The sequence below is a fragment of the Hyla sarda genome, chromosome 3, assembly GCF_029499605.1.
Source record: "Hyla sarda isolate aHylSar1 chromosome 3, aHylSar1.hap1, whole genome shotgun sequence".
In the NCBI taxonomy this organism is placed as follows: Eukaryota; Metazoa; Chordata; class Amphibia; order Anura; family Hylidae; genus Hyla; species Hyla sarda.
Window position 1 is genome coordinate 228,983,875 of NC_079191.1, and position 14,518 is coordinate 228,998,392.

The following is a 14,518-nucleotide window of genomic DNA, read 5'->3' on the forward strand; positions in this document are numbered from 1 at the left end:
AAGGGACCAAGGCTCTGTGCACCGAGGACAAGCAGGGCTCTGTGCACGAGGACAAGCAGGGCTCTGTGCACCGAGAACAAGCAGGGCTCTGTGCATCGAGAACAAGCAGGGCTCTGTGCACCGAGGACAAGCAACCCATGTTTGTGAAACAGTGGGTGGTAGCACCTTTATCAGTAAAGGCATATTTATAAGTAATTTAAATATATGTGCCAGGAGACATGTGTTACCTTTCTTTAAGCAGTACTCTGGTTTCAAACTGCTGATAAGTGTATTTTTCTGATGTTGTCATGTGTCAAGGAGGTGTTCTTAAGACCCTGAAGTGCCCCAAGCTGGAAAGCCTCCTCGCTCCCCTCCTCACTGCTTGATTGACAGATAGGGCTTAGATTCTAATGTTAAGCCCTGTTGAAATCTCGTGCATGCACAACTCTTTCGCTTCAGATGCACACACTGTGAGTTACTCAGCTTTGGCAGCATTCTTACTGACTTACAGTGAATGTCCCAAAGCCAAAAGCTGGGAGCAGTGGGGGCAGCATTCCAGCCCAGCCAGTTCAAGGTCTTGGGAATGCCTCACAGACAGCATTGTAAAAAAAAAATGGGTTTTCCAATGCTTTTCCAGTTTAAGGCCGCAGACTGCTAAAATAACAATGGTAACATAAGTCTCCTGGTATAAATACCTTCCTAAAACAGTCAACAGTTAATACCAAATTCCATAATTCCCTTTAAGCATACTACTAGAACTCTTTATTCTTACTGAAACAAATCACATTGGTATATCCATAAAATATTTAGAATTCCAATACTATACAGCACAGAATCTTTGGTTTTGCTCCCTAGTGATAAGCCAAATGTTTATAAGGTGCCTGCAGACCTGGGGGTATCGCATGGTCAAAAAATGCTTGCAAAAACAACATGCAACTTTGAATTTTTTTAATTTAAAATGTTTTTTAAGTACAGTTTTTGACTGTTTTTAAAAAAATGTATTCGTAAAATATGTTTAACTGCATTGAGAAAACCCTAAAATAGTTTTAACCACGCTGTACACTAGCACCAGGTGTACAGGCCCCTAAAAGACATTCAGCATGTCTTTTGACTAACACTTATTAATAATTATATAAGCTCAGTCATGTGGGTAAAGTCAGGACATTTTAGGAACAGCATCTGTAAAGTCACCTTGGGGATTACTCCCTTTTAATAACCTACTATTCCCCAGCTTGCCTTCACATCTATATCTATAAAACGTGTGTGTGTGTTTGTGTATGTATATATGTATGTGTGTGTATGTTCCACAAAAACTTTCAAACGGCTAAAGATATTAACATGAAACTTGGCACACATGTTACTTATATGTCAACAACAAACATAGGATAGGTAATTTAACCCTTACTCACCCCCATTTGCCAGGGGCGGGGCTTATGTTTAAAGTCCCATGCAAGTCAATGGGAAATATATGTTACTGCTTATAGTTATTATGTGTTAGTGTAGTGTAGTTTAGTGAAGTGTTTTTAGGGTACATTCACACTGGCGGGCGTTTACAGTGAGTTTACCGCTAGGTGTTTGTGCTGCGGCGAAAAATTTGCCGCAGCCAAAACTTGAAGCAGAAAACTAACTGTAAACCTGCCTGTGTGAATGTACCCTGTACATTCACATGGGGGACAAACCTCCAGCTGTTTCAAAACTACAACTCCCAGCATGTACTGACAGACCGTGCATGCTGGGAGTTGTACTTTTGCAACAGCTGGAGGCACACTGGTTGGAAAACCTTCAGTTACCTAACTCAGTATTTTCCAACCAGTGTGCCTCCAGGTGTTACATAACTTCAACTCCCAGCATGTACTGATCGCCGAAGGGCATGCTGGGAGATGTAGTTATGCAACAGCTGGAGGTACACAACTCCAACTCCCAGCATGCCGGAACAGCTGTTAGGGCATGCTGGGATTTGCAGTTTTGCAACATCTGGAGAACTATAGTTTAGAGACAACTGCACAGTGATCTCCAAACTGTGGACCTCCAGATGTAGCAAAACTGCAAATCCCAGCATGCCCAGACAGTAAACTGCTATGTGGGCATGCTAGGGGTTGTAGTTTTGCAAGATCTGGAGAGCGACAGTATAGAGATCATTGTGCAGTGGTCTCAAACTATAGCTCTCCAGCTGTTGCAAAACTACAAATCCCAGCATGCTTAAACAGCTCTCTGGGCATGCTGGGAGTTGTAGTCTTGCAACATCTGGAGGGCTACAGTTTAGAGACCACTCTATAGTGGTCTCAGACTGTAGCCTTCCAGATGTTGCTAAGCAACTCACCGGCTTCCGTATGATCCACAGAGCTGTGTCGCTGTCCTCTTCTTCCGTCGATCGTCGCCTGCTGCCGCCGTCGATCGTCGCCCGCTGCCGTCGCTGATGGGTGAGTGGACTTCGGCGGTGATCCTGTGTCGTTTCCCCGTTCTGCCCCGCCTATTGTGGGTGAGCAGGATGGTGAAACCGAAAGTAAAGCCCCCCGCCCCCGATCTGCTATTGGTGGTCGCGTCTAGACCACCAATAGCAGGGATAGGAGGTGTATGGATACCTCCTGGGTCCTTAAGTACCAGAAAGCCAGGGTGTATCCATACGCCCTAGGTCCTTAAGGGGTTAAACAGTGGCTCTTCAGCATTTTTTGAAACTGGAGAATTACTACTGAATTATGCTGTGATAAACAGATTTTTACATAAGAAATGCTTTACTGTAAAATAAAAATAGGAAAATAGACTACAGTAAACTGTTCCTGTTCTCGCAATGGTAACCTGTTACAGTGTATGTGCGATCTTAAATTAATAGCCAATGCATCACACAGCTAAAAACATAAGATCTTGTTCACATTTGTGCTAGGACATTTCATTGCGATATTCCTAACTGTTCAGAGTGGTATGAAGTGTTATTCTTGATATCACAAAGACCTAGTTATGCCAAAGGGGGTTTGACAGGCGCTGTGCTAGATCTGCTGTACAAAACCATTATGCTACTGTGAAGAAATTCATACTGTACCTGTCAAAGGGGATCAAAACTGATGGCTTATGACTGAGATGAGGGGTGGTCTCATGAACTGGAAAATCGGGCTTAAAATAAGTTGTCTACGCAGAAGTTCACTAATAAGAGAAATGATCAAATTGTTGGCTTACCTACAGCATGCAGCTGCATATATATTATATACAATATAAATACAAATATAGCCTCTCTTTGGTGACCATCATGATTGTATATCATCACCTCTACCAAACTCCGATTCAATAATAATCTCAATATTCAGACTCTATATAGATTTCCCAAGGCAGAAGATGAATTAATACTAAACTCATTAACTTTCAGTGGCAAAACTCATTTTTCATCACAAGATCAGCATCAATATAATAAAGGAGACAAAGGTTCTCTGCTCTGATATGTACGAATATATTGGCTACGATGGGAAAGAAAGACATGGGAGAATGTGCTAAGTGGCTGTGCAGAGCCCCGCATCTCTGGAATGAGGCAGGTGAATTGGCAAGAGGTCTTCTCTGACAGTTAATTGGGTCGCTCTATCTTATCCAGATAACTCCAGCTATTTCTCTGCTAAGTTTTTCACCAAAGAAAAATCTGAAGACACTTTCGTCCAAGAGCATCACACTAACCTTTTTTTCTGTGTGATAAACGGCATATATTCACGTGACAAAAGTGATAGGAAGACGCTGCAACAAGATACGTAACCGGGCTACAGCTTGGGGAACGAGATAACAAATCCAATTGATTTCTTAATAGTTTTAGTCAAGATAAATTTACTTCTAATGGCCTTCTGACATTCGCCAAATGGTGTAATCTGTCTGAGCCCAGTGTTTTACCTTTTGGATAAAAAACGGACAACTGTAACTGTAAATCTAACAGGCTAGAGATGAAGATTAAATGTCACAAATAAAAATCAGGTTTAGTGCAAGCTAGCATGTTCTTCTAGGAGTTTACCTCATAAAGAGCACTGCAATCTAAAATACCAGTAATGGAAAACCAACCAGATGGGATCAAAGGATAAAGCCTTGCTTATATCTCTACATGCTTGCATCACTTTTCAGTACAGTGTGATAAAATAGGTGTAAAACCTAGAAAATAACATAGTACATGCATTGTTGCCAAGAAATAGGGAGATAATTCTCCACCCATAAGTAGTTTTCTTGACACATCATTAGGTGGGCAAAATCTTACATGGTCACTATCATTTTAACAAACTTGTCATAAAACAATAGAACCAATGACCCAAAGAAAAAACTTTGTGACATATCCTTTAAGAGAAAAGTGCCTGGTCAAAAAATGCTCTTCAAAACAACATGCGACTTTGACTTTTGTGAATTTAAATGATTTTCAAGTACAGTTTTTGACTGTTTTATTTATTTATTAGTAAAATATGCTTCATTGCATTGAGAAAACCCTAAAATATAGTTTTAGCCATGCTACACACTAGCACCAGGTGTACAGGCCCCTTAAGGACATTCGGCAGGTCTTTTGACTAACACTTGAAATAATTGCCGTATACACTTGAGTATAAGCCGACCCGAATATAAGCCGAGGCCCCTAATTTCACCCCAAAAACCCAGGAAAAGTTATTGACTCGACTATAAGCCTAGGGTGGGAAATACATCATCCCCCCAAGTCATCATCCAGACCCCCGTCAATCCCTTCCAGTGGTCTTCAACCTGCGGACCTCCAGATGTTGCAAAACTACAACTCCCAGCCGATGGCTGTCCAGGCATGCTGGGAGTTGTAGTTTTGAAACATCTGGAGGTCCGCAGGTTGAAGACCACTGCGGCATTCGTCATCATCCAGACCCCCTTTAGTTTTCTACTCACCTCCCCTTGGTGGGAAGGAAGGGTGAGCTGGTCCGGGCCATCTATGCTGCAGGGAACGTCCGGTGGGGAGGGTTAGTCGTTCAGAGATGTCCATTTTCACCAGGAGGCCCTCTTCTCCGCTTGGGGCCCGGCCGCGGACTAGTGACGTTGCCTTAACTGTGCGTCGTCGTCAAGGCAACGTCACTAGGCCGGGGCCGCAGTGTTCTTCAACCTGCAGACCTCCAGATGTTTCAAAACTACAACTCCCAGCATGCTGGGAATTGTAGTTTTGAAAACATCTGGAGGTCCGCAGGTTGAAGACCACTGAGAAGGGATTTACAGGTGGAGAGTTCACTCTCAGCATGAAAAATCGTGCTGAAAATTTCGGCTTATACTCGAGTATAGAAGGTATATAAGTTCAGTCATATGGGTTACTTATACTGTATAATAAATACAAAACTTTTGCTACCTTCTGGATTGTGAATTGTCATTTGCTGAAATGGAACCCGGGAAAGATTATGCTAATTTACTCAATATAGAGTCTCACATTCTTATATAGGATTTTTCTGAAATAGTGATGCCGTATACAGAAATGAAGCATCCTAAAAAATAAATTAAAAAAAAGAGAGCTCTGGAAAATAAAATAGAAGCAGTGTCAATATCTGTATTCTGAAGCTGGCCTCTAAGGGATTCTGTCTGGGATTTCTTTTAAGAAAAGCTTGTATTAATAGTTTATTGAACCACCAGTCTGCACAGCAGGGCTTTGCTTTCACTCTTCATTTAAATCTTTTTTCCCCACATTTCTCAGTGGGCCAGCTCCAGTATGGATGGACATTGAAAGTTCCAAAAACAAAACAATTTCTCAGTTGCCTGCTCCTCATTATTGTTGTAATTTATCTACATCTGACTGCAATGTCATTTTGTATATAGCAATAAGACAGATATTACCTAACAACATCAGATCTGATGAAATGTTTTTCTGTAAACCATTGAAATTCTTACACTGGATATTCTAATAACTATCAAATTGTATGAATTGTTTCTGATTCATTATAAAGAAGTAATAAAAAAAAGTACTACGCCTACTATGTTGGTATTGTTGTATCTAAGAAAGTGAACGCAATATGACTATAAACAAAAACACTGGAATGATGCTATTGCATTCACCCCCGCTAGGCCTTAAAATAATTCTCAAATTTAGTACCTACGATCAGTTACCTGAATCTATCATAAGAAAATGACCTGCAACTTAAAGCGAAACTGACAGATGGATCAACACCAATAACCTCAATATACAGCTGGTTAGTGTGGGTGATAGCATGTAAAACAAATGTATTCCTCACCCCCAATCCATTTAGCCATTCCTGAGCAAATGAACTGCACAGAGGCGGGTTTAAAGACTATCTGATCCTTTGCCGCCATCTCCAGGTCTAGCTCGCGCAGTCGCCCTTAGCAAAGAGAAGGAGGGCAAACAGGACCCAGGGAAAGGTGTCAGAGGTGCAGGTGGTCTTCAAACCTGCCCCGATGCTGTTAAGACTTTATTTGCATATTACAAGATTGTGTTATATCTCAGGAACAGAAGTAGGGAATACAGAAGTAGGGAATACCTTGTTTTACTCCTGATCACCCAACAATAGCCACCTCTCTATTCAGGTTAGTGTAGTTTATCTGTCATTTTCCCTTTAAAGGGAATGCATCCCTTATATTTTTTTTTCTTAAAGAGTACCTGTCACCTAAAAAGCTTTTTATATTTTGTTAATCAATGTATTAGAAACAACTTTCTAATACCATGTGATTAACAAAAATGTATCTTTATATTTTTTAAACTGACCATTAGGGGGTTCCCTACATGTCCCGGCTCAGTGATTTTCCAAACTCTCACAGCAACACAGCAGCAGGCAGCAGGATCGCGAGCAGAAAGCAACCCCCCATAGACTAGCATTGAGGGGGCGGGGCTATGACGTCACGAGCTCCCGATGCCAGCTCCAGCGTTTGGAACAGTTTGTTCCAAACACTGAGCAGCGGAGTACCCCTTTAATGATGGTCAGAAGCAGGTTCTATTTACTTGTATGGGCGAGCTTTCTAGGCCTGTCTGTGAACTGTGCAGAGGTCATTCTACAGGGAGGAGAAAATGAGCTGAGTTTCAGCTATTGTAAATGCAGTCTTTATCCATCTACTGGTGTTGTCTTTCACTTTCCAGCAGTGTCCTCCTTATCATCACAGACAGTATTATACAGATCTGTAAAGAACAGGAAGTATAATCTTATGATTAGGCCTAGTGGCAAAAATAGATGAGATGATTTTATAATATAGCTAGTAAAATGGAAAATGAGAAAAAAAAAAACATCACTAAAAATGAAAATTTTATGATTACCATTAAAACTTGATTTAAACAAAAAAGTCACCTTTTGATAGAACTCATTTGAGGCTGCATTCATACCTAGTTTTCAGCCTACGGTTACCGGATACGGCTGGGGGAGGGGAAAACCGGGCCGGATCGGGGCTGAAATCCATTTGCTTTAATGAGCCGACCTGAGTCAAACTGTGACTCCGGTTGGCTCATTTCTGACCCGTATGCGGTTTCCTGACCGGACCTAAAACCGTAGTATACTACGGTTTTAGGCCCGGTCACAAAACTGCATATGGTTATATCTTGTTTTAGGATTGTGCCATTCTATTATGACCTATATAAGAAATAAAATACATTTGTTAGGGAAGATCACACGTGTGTGAGAACAACTGTATGTATATATGTGTGTGTGTGTATATATATATCTAAGCAAAGTAAGGAGTCAGCACTCAAGAGTCCCAGTGCGTCTGCAAGTGTCCAACCAGCGAGCCACCACCGGATAAGGCAATTCCCAACCAAGGCAAAGACACAGCAAACTGCAGCGGTGTATGGGTGAACAAAGTGGCTAAAAGTTTATAGCACCAACAAGTACATGCAATGTTTCGGCCAAATGGCCTTTCTCATGCATGCTTGAGAAAGACCATTTGGCCGAAACATTGCATGTACTTGTTGGTGCAATAAACTTTTAGCCACTTTGTTCACCCATACACCGCTGCAGTTTGATGTGTTCGCTTTGGTTGGAAACATATATATATATATATATATATATATATATATATATATATATATATATATATATATCTCCAATATATAATATGATGAAGGAGCACCGTGACAAGGCTTCAAGCCTATAAATTATCAATGCGGGTGCTCAACCAGCTCCAACCTCGATCACAGGTATAAGAACAACAGGAATCCAATAGGAAGCAAACTGCGGCACTCCAAACAGCGGCACTCTTCTTGAAACTGCTGGAGTGCCGCTGTTTGCTTCATATATATATATATATATATATATATATATATATATATATATATATATATATATACACACACACACACTGCACCCAAATTTGTGGTGAAAGGATAAAAAATGTGCTGAAAATGTCAGGGGGGTTGGAGGGGTGCCAATTTCCGGGACAACAGATCAGACCCACTGCACCACCACCAATTACTTTAAAATAGGAGCCCACGGTGATTGCTGCATGTGAGCTATTAGCAAAAGCCCCCAGCAAATTAAATCAGCTGGGGGCACCTGGTATGGACCGGTCTCAAACCAGTAACCTGCTCCATACACCCATAGCAGCACCACGATGGACTAGAATCACCATGGGTCACCAAGGGATTAATACCTACCAAAACAAAGACATACATATACAAATATAATGAGTAGCATTTTCTTTAGCCTTCTCTAGTAAAATACAATGTGTTATTATCACCATAATTCTTGCCGCCATCGCTACAAATCCTACAGCTGTATTATTCTTGTCTTAATTAAGTTTTAACAGAGGGTGGAAAAATTGCAAATCAGAATTGTACGCCAAATAAATGTACTTAAATCTTAGTATAGACCCTACTGAGACATCTGATTATTCACAAAGCCAACTGAGAAATAGGATTATGCATCACACGTGCTAAACCCACCAAATCTAAGTTTAAAAACATTCTTATTCTTCTGCATTTTCAAAGGATCTGTTCAGAGTTTATTAGATTAGTTGCTTCCAACCCTCTGTGTATTTCTAAGACATTATAGGTTTTCTTTTTCTTCACATGTGCTTTATCCATAATTTAAGTAAAGTAACAATGCTTTACTAATACCACCATGTAGAACGATTTCAGACCTGCAAAATAATTCATTCATGTGGTCTTCCAGCATTCTGTCATGGTTTAAGTGTAAGGGCATGCTCATATTGGCAAAAACATTGTGAAAAAAAGAATGTGAACTTTCAAGCAGTACTGCATTAAAAACTTTGAAGTTAGGTTTTTTTTTCTGCACATTTTTGAACATTCCCTATTGAAATCAACTGGAGATTTTTAGGTAAAATTGCATTATTTTATTCAGATTTTAACACACTTTTTGCCATGTTTACAAGCCCTAACTTTGTCTCCATAGGGTCACGCATGCCATTTGTTGAAAGCAATGGGTAGCAAAATATGCGACAGAAAACACACAGCAAAGTACGGCATGTGTGACCTTACCCTTAGGGTGTATTCACACAAATAATATCCTGCACATATTTGAGGCACAGGATTTGAAGCTGTGTTCAGTCATTTAGTTTACAATAAACTCTGCAGCTTGAGCATCAAATATGCACAGGACCAAGCGTTTTTCCGTTTTTTGCAAATTCGGTTTTTCCTCCTTACCTTTTAAAAATCATAACCCTTACAATTTTGAACCTAAAAATCCATGATGGCTTATTTTTTGAGCCATCTATTTTACTTTGTAATGACATCAGTCATTTTACCAAAAATTCAACGGTGAAACGAAAAAAAAAATCATTGTGCGACAAAATTGAAGAAAAACGCCATTTTGTAATTTTGGGGGCTTCAGTTTCTACTCAGTAAAAATGACACCTTATCTTTATTCTGTAGATCCATACGATTAAAATGATACCCTACTTATATAGGTTTGATTTTGTCGTACTTCAGGAAAAAATCATAACTACATGCAGAAAAATGTATACGTTTAAAATTGTCATATTATGACCCCTATAACTTTTTTTTATTTTTCTGCGTATGGGGTGGTATGAAGGCTCATTTTTTGTGCCATGATGTGAAGTTTTTAGCGGTACCATTTTTGTATTGATCGGAATTTTGATCGGAATATTCTATTTTGGACTTTGGAATTTTTTTTGCGTGTACACCGTTGACCGTGCGGTTTAATTAAGGATATATTTTTATAGTTCGTACATTTCCGCACGTGGCGATACCACATATGTTTATTGTGGCGAACCCAAACATTATCTGATAGTACTTTTATTAAATAGCTTAGGTTGTTTTAATAATTATTATTATATTTTAATACAGGTTTCTTGATATGTCTTTTCATTCCTGAGATATGTGGGTTTATAGTTAAGAGAAATGGTCCGATGGGTGTGAACGTAAAGGGGTTATCCAAGTTTCTAAAGTGAAATTTTTATTAGTGAGGAGGAAGGCAACAAAAACACTTACTAATTTGATGCATGTAATAATGACGAGTCAATCCTAGGGTTTGCCTTGTTATTAGGTGACCACGGCCCCCCATCTTCATGTCACTAACGCTTTGTATTGTGAAACATCACTGACCATCATGCCCTATGCCAAGAGAACATAATGTCACAGATCATGTGACTCTTGGTTCCCTAAACAGCTGTCCCCTGCACAAGTATCATGTTCTGGGACATTTTAGACTCAGCAAGTTGTCTTGACCATGTGATTGGCTGATTAGCTATTTGCGTTAACAAGCAATTGCACACGTATACCTAATAAAGTGACCAATCAGTTATTTTGTACTAATTATTAATAATTTTTTTAAGTGTATTCATTATTGTGATCTCCTGATTGTAAAGACTCACAGCTATTGGCAGGACACTCACGGAGGAAGTGGCTCTGCTGGACCTGTGTGGCAGATGACCCGGGCCGTGCCAGGGAGCAGAGTCTAAGGTGCCACTGGTTTTCACCAGAGCCCGCCACAAAGTGGGATGGTCTTGCTGCGGCAGGCGAAACACAAGTCGCTACCTCTGGCACGACTTGACCACACAGGTGGCTGAGGTGATGCGAGGCACAGGAGGGATACAGCAACTCGTGGTCAGGATAGCAGTAGGACAGGGCAGGCAGCACAGGAGCGAAGTCTCAAATGTAGCAGGAGGTCAATAGGCAGGCGGCAGCTGAGCAGGGACAGGTCACGGAGAAAAGGGTCAGAAACATGGCTGAGCTGAAGTACAGGGATGCTTTCTCTTAGGCACTAGGGCAACAAAGATCCAGGAGGGAGTGAAGGGAGGGAGTGCAGGTGAAAACAATAATTAAGGGTGCACTGGCCCTTTAAATCTAAGAGCTCCGGCGCGCACGCCCTAGGAGGCAGGGGCACACACACCAGCACTGAGAGAAAGGAGATGGACCCGTGGAGAGTGGAGGTAAGTGACGGGCTGGGATTCGCATGCGGGCACGTCCTGTGATGCGAATCCCGACCCTGCCGGCAGAGGAGGAGGGGGAAGGAGGAGAGTGCTCACGGCCAGCGTGTCTGGCCGGAGTACAGGACATGACACTGATAATGTGGCTTTCCCATCATTTAGTGCCATTTTGAAATGTACTTATACTCTATAAATACGTGTACATGTAACAATCAATCAGAGGAATAGGGATATGCCCTCCAAACACATAATGGCTGCATGTTTTTATAAATAAACTTTCAGTTACCCTAAATGTTTCATGACGGATTACTGAGTTTTCTCTGGTCAGTACATTTGGGTTTTTTTCCCCATCGTTCTCTACCATAAACCCATATCTTAAGTAACAGAAAGGTGTATCAAGAAACCGTAAAAAGATGTGTGATCAGGGCACCCCACGTTATTCAATGAGAGTAACATCTCATTATTTAATTTTTTTTCGTTTGGCTACAAGTGCACTTACATAAAAGAAATGACGTACAATATCAGCTGAAGTAAGTTTCTGAAATAAGCCATACATATGATTAGCCATGCAATCTCCAGTGGGAGGACAGCTGTAATTCCCTATAGAAATGAGAAAGAGCTGCAGTACCAGACAGAATCACCAGGTATAGCAGTAAAAAGGAGTCACTGCATTTGCCCCTTTCTGCTGTTTAGTAGAGCTTAGGGCTGGGCGGTATACCGGTTCATATCAGATACCAGTTTGTTTTTTTTCCCCACGGTATGGATTTTTCCCATACCGCTATACCGGTCGGGACTCTCCCCCACCCTCCGAATTAATTATAGAGCCCAGCCAGCAGAGCCCTCACCTTTCCCAGACCATGAGCAGGGGCTCCGTAGCAAGTAACATGCGTGTGCCCGGCTTCCAGTCATGCCCGTACACTCTGGAAACTGCCTCTATGGTTCTGGAGGACTGTCAATACTCCAGAACCATAGATATAGTTTCCAGAGTGTACGGGCATGACAGGAAGCCAGGAACACGCTTGTTACTCGGTGCGTGATGAGCGGAGAATCCTGTAACCGGCGCCCCTCTCTGTGTAACGCGCTCCTTCCCCGGCGGTATACTAGAATTCTCCCTCCCTCCATGAAAAGCAGCTGCCGGCCAACATCAGCCGATGAGATCCGTGAGGAGACGGGGTGAGTGCAGGAGAGTCGGGGATGACATGTGTAGCTAACACCGGGGGGGGGGGGGGGGGGGGGCGGGGGTGCATGGGTGGTTGGTGGTGTAGAAGAGCGGTAATACCGTGATACCGCCATAATTTAAAAAAATACCGTGATATTAATTTTAGGTCATACCGCCCAGCACTAGTAGAGCTTCTAATGAATGGCCATAAACATTGGATTCTGTAAAATCCCTTTAAAGCTTTTAAGGTACCGCACTGGGTTCAGAGCCATTTTTGAGCTGCATCATTCAAGAAAACTACAATAAAATGTGCTCTTTCATGGTCTTCTCAAAGAAAATGGCATAATGTATACTGGGCTGAAAATCTGTCTTACTGGAGAAGTAGGGTTTGAAGTTGAACTTCATGAACTCGTCTTTTTTTCAACCTTACAAACTATGTAACTATGTAAGGATGTGGTCTTCTCAAAGTGGTATATTCTTTTGGTGAGGTTTCACTGTATTTTTTTGGGGGGGAGGGCCAGCTTCCTAAAATAAAATTCTTAATTTATCAAAATAGTAAATTTTTACATGACACTATAGAGTCATTCATAATGCCATCTTATCGACCCTAACTGTGTGGATACATAATACAATGCAAATATAGAAGAAGAAACAGTGGTGGGGGGAAGGGGGGTCAGAGGCAGGGGTCTTGGGACAGTACTGTTTCGCGCACAGAAGGCACTTCTATCAGCCCATATGGTATCGGCTGATGGAAGCGCCTTCCGTACGCGAAACAGTACTGTCCCGAGACCCCTGCGTCTGACCACCACCCGCTGCAACCTTGTTTATGCACCGAATAAGAAAATAAACATCCCTGAATGGTGAGCGCTGGCCGCTGTTTCTTCTTCTATATTTGCATTTCATATATCTATTGGCTATGCGCACCACCGCCATCAGGGCAGGTGCTTGAAGTGGATTAACATATTGGGACTGCTTTATATACTTATAGTAGTGTATGTCCTGTTGCTCTTGTATCTTATTGAAACTATGCATAATACAGTACCTATAGCCTGCTATACTGGGAATGCTGTAACGCCTGTGAATTTTGCAGAGGTTATTTTTTCCAAGGATTTGAAATAGGCTCCTAAGATATTTGGAATGTAGGCTGAGAATCCCCTTGAGGGGCAGGGAACGGGTTGAGTGATGACAAACCCTGTATAGTGCTGAGAAATATGCTGGCATTATACAAATGAAGAAATTATCACTATCCATAAGAAAAACAACTGTGGGGTGTGCCATCGTATGGTGGCCCTGCAGTATTCTTCTTCCTCAGAAATACAGCTTCTGGGCGACAGCACGGTGCCTTATACCAATACCTTAGGGCAGCACAAATTCTGGAACTGTGTGCAGCCATACAAGTCCATTCATGCAACATCACAATGAGCATGAGCTCTAACCAAGATGATATATTACTTGAATTAAAATATTTTTTTTTCATTGTTTCATCTATATGTATTATTGTGCACAGGTGTAACATGACAAATAGGGAATATATAATGAAGAAGGCACTTCAAAGAAAATAAAAGAGCAACATACAGTGCTTCAGAGACATGATCTGAAGACTCGAACAGGACTCCCCCGGGGAGGCCACATATAAGCCTTGTGATTAGTGATAGCTACACGGAGAGGAAGACTGTCTTGCGGTTTCCTTTTCAAATCAATTTACTTGTCTAATATGTACTGAAACAAGTTATAAGCTTCAATAATAACACTTTATCCCGCTGAAATTACAAACGTGAAATTGCTTCTCTGCAGCGATGCAATCAAAACTGGCGTATGCCCCGAGCATAGGTAACCTGTCAATTAATAGGCGCACTTGTGAAAGCAAAATGTCGAGTGAGCTTTTAAATTCTCAAGTAGCTGCTTTTAACCTTATGTACGGCCCACTGAATTAATTCTAGCATCCAGAAATAAATAATCCTCCCATTACAGGCAGCCTTAATTAAGCTGGAAAGTGACCTTGGCTTTGGCATTGTTAAAGTGGTTAACAAATAAGGTGCCTCCAAATAAAAGCTATTCATTACTCCCAAAGCCATTACCTGCAAG

General features: G+C 41.4%; 1 protein-coding gene across 6 annotated transcripts in view; it reads right to left on the minus strand.

The window, feature by feature from the left end:
• Positions 1–14,518, minus strand: part of ASCC3 (activating signal cointegrator 1 complex subunit 3) — a 764,501-nt gene that overhangs the window by 657,905 nt on the left and 92,078 nt on the right. The window contains exon 1 of one of the 6 annotated variants that reach the window (XM_056566196.1): positions 3,017–3,113. The exons of the other annotated variants lie outside the window; for them this stretch is intronic. The gene's annotated coding sequence lies outside the window, so the exon portion shown is untranslated. Of the gene's footprint in view, positions 1–3,016; positions 3,114–14,518 lie in introns of those variants that run through there. 6 annotated transcript variants of the gene reach the window in all.